The 3,084-nt window shown below is 38.7% G+C and overlaps 1 protein-coding gene across 1 annotated transcript in view; it reads left to right on the forward strand.

Moving 5' to 3' along the window:
* The window catches only part of LOC106805782 (alpha-1A adrenergic receptor-like), a 39,449-nt gene that overhangs the window by 16,932 nt on the left and 19,433 nt on the right, over nt 1-3,084 (forward strand). The gene's annotated exons all lie outside the window — the stretch shown is intronic.

Raw genomic sequence — 3,084 nt, forward strand, 5'->3', positions numbered from 1 at the left:
TAGTAGTAGTAGTAGTAGTAGTAGTAGTAGTAGTAGTAGTAGTAGTAGTAGTAGTAGTAGTAGTAGTAGTAGTAGTAGTAGTAGTAGTAGTAGTAGTAATAATAGTTGTTATTATAATGCACACAGCAAGAGGGGATTCTAAGTGTTTTGGTTTTGTTGTAATCGATATTGTTGTTGTTATAATTATTTCTTTGTTGGAGGTTACTACTGCTGCTGCTCCTGCTGCTATTGCTGCTGCTGCTGCTACTACTACTGCTACTACTGCTGCTCCTGCTGCTACTGCTGCTGCTGCTCCTGCTGCTACAGCTGCTGCTGCTGTTCCTGCCGTCGTTGTGGTTCTCGTTGTCGTTCGCATAGTTGTCGTCCTAGTAGTAGTAGTAGTTGTTGTTATTGATGATGTTGTTGTTCATGAGGGTGTTGTTGCTGCTGGCGTTGTTGTTGTTGTTGTTGTCGTCGTCGTAGGTGTTGTTGTTAGTGCCGTAATCTTGTATTGGCTCCCGTCTACAGTTTTCGTATTTCATTCCGTATAGCTCCTTCCCGCGGTAAATTTCTCATACCAAATAAAGTCATGACACGCGTCTCTGCAAACATCTGTGTTGGCATCTGTACGGAGGACACTAATCTGCATATGGATTATGGGAAATATGGTCACTGGATGAATTTTACTGTTATGTTCCTATATCACAAATATTGATGAGAATATTAACCGCTTAGCATATAAATTCAACATCGATAATTTCTGTCTTCTCAATGCATGTGCATATTCAACCACACTCTGCAATCACTACATTGCAGCCTGGAAAAGCCTCTGCAACGTTGACACTCTAACACCGACTGCTGCATATGTCAGCAAGGTTATGTTTCGGACTTCTTCCTGACTTATTTTCCCCTAGTCTTTTGCAAGTTTTATTACTGTTTAATGTTGAACTACGTACATGTAAATTAGGTTATTGCATAAGGCAAAGGAAGATTGCTCTTCAAATGTAATGATATCGATGGCTAATAATACATTATTATTATTATGTAATCTTAGCTCTTGATAATATCGGGAATACGTGGTTATCAGACTTGATGTATATATATATATATATATATTGCTTATGTCTACGTGTGCGTGTGTGCGTGCGTGCGTGCCGGCGTATACGTGTATGTGTATTTGCGTGTGTGCGTGCGTGGGTGTGTATGTGTGCGCGCGTGTGTGGGTGTGTATGTGGGTGTATATGCGCGAGTGTGTGCGTTATAAGCTAAGGAGATTTATGTCACCTGGTCGTGACATCTACAATGCAGCCTAGAGATCGCATCTACTCAGGCGTAACTTATTGTAACAATAAACCCCTCTCCTCTCTTTCTCTCTCTCTCACACACACACACACACACACACACACACAAGAAGCTTATCTGCTGACGATCGTCCTGCTTAAAAATGCGTGCTGCTAAGACAGGTAATTGCGCCAGGGTTATGTCGTTTTCTAAACAGGGCTCCCCAGCTACTCGCGATAGCTGTTTTTTACAATAGGTATCATCATCGTATAAGGAGTCTATCAATATTGATATCAATATTGAGGAGTATATTGATAGACTCCTGATCGTATCTTTACGATAGCATTTCTTGTGCTGGTGTCAGCCATGGTGCATGAAATAAATGTTTTCGCTGAGATCTTTCGTGACCATGTTCAACACTGGAAGTTTCGATTAAGAACTTTTATATATATTTAAATATATCTCTGATGAAACTGAATTATGTTTGAAGCGACGAAACGTTTATAGTATGGTATTGATGCTATCCGGATATGCTCGTGAATGGCAGAGATTGCTGACTCCCATATTACGATTTGCTTCTCAAATATACGCCACACCGCCTACGGTAAACAACATTGACTACTTCTCCGGAGATGGGAACTTAATAGCTACTGCGCTGTCGCCGACTATATTTTATTCTTATGTTGAAACGCCATGCGTACCTCACACTCGAGCTAGACTATCCGTCTATATCTGGGTGGCTCGTAACTCGTCCACGTAATAGCTCAAGCATATTGAAACAGCAGATATTATATGGAAAAATCCATGTTGTTATCAGACAAATGGTCACAACACATAAATCTCCGAAGCAGATATAACAATGGTAATTATTACGCCGACTATGTAATAGTGGGAAAGTTAATGCTGCGTAATAACTGGTAAGATTATGTGGTCTTTATCGCTGCCGGGCAGAAGCCAGAATAATGTCAAATATAATACAAAGGGAACAAAGCGCGTTATTTTTATTGCTACTAGCAGAAATATGAAGTATTCGTGCAGTGCCTACGGGCGTAATTAGTTTTGGTTCGGAATTGAACCGCAAAAACGTTTTAACACTGGAGCGTATATCGATTTTGTGATTGCTGTAACACACGTACATGCCAGCAAAAAAACAGAAACTTAGTAGTAGTAGCAGAAGCAATAGTAGTAGTAGTAGTAGTAGTAGTAGTAGTAGTAGTAGTAGTAGTAGTAGTAGTAGTACAGTAAAAACCCACGTATAAGAACCTAGTGATTAAGAACCTGCTAGGCTAAGATTTTCCATTTAGACCCCCTTGACATAAAAACCTGTTGTAGCCTAAAATTTGAAATAGGTTCTTATTTGATAAAATTCAGTTAACACTTTAAAATTCATAAATCAACTAAAACAAGTTCTTGGTGGTCTATATACCTCTATTAGGTATAAAAAGAAATAAGAACGTAGAATAGGGTTTGTATTTGTCTATATTGCAGTCATTTAGACATAATTATATGAATATTTTGTATAAACAATGGACCGCACCAATATTCTACCAGCCACAAGCACCTTTTTTTCTTAAGAAAATAAGAACCTATTTAAGAACCTAAATAGCCTAATTTCCCAGTACACACCAATTATATAAGAACCTTTTTAGGCTAACCTGAAAAAAACGCGGGTTTCTACTGTAGTAATACTACTACTACTACACTACTTACTACGTACTACACTTACTAACTAACTACCTACTACTACTGACCTAACCTAAACACTACTACTACTACACTACTTACTACTACTACACTTACTAACTAACTACCTACTACTACTGA

This window comes from Priapulus caudatus, unplaced genomic scaffold (assembly GCF_000485595.1).
Source record: "Priapulus caudatus unplaced genomic scaffold, Priapulus_caudatus-5.0.1 Scaffold127, whole genome shotgun sequence".
Lineage (NCBI taxonomy): Eukaryota > Metazoa > Priapulida > Priapulimorpha > Priapulimorphida > Priapulidae > Priapulus > Priapulus caudatus.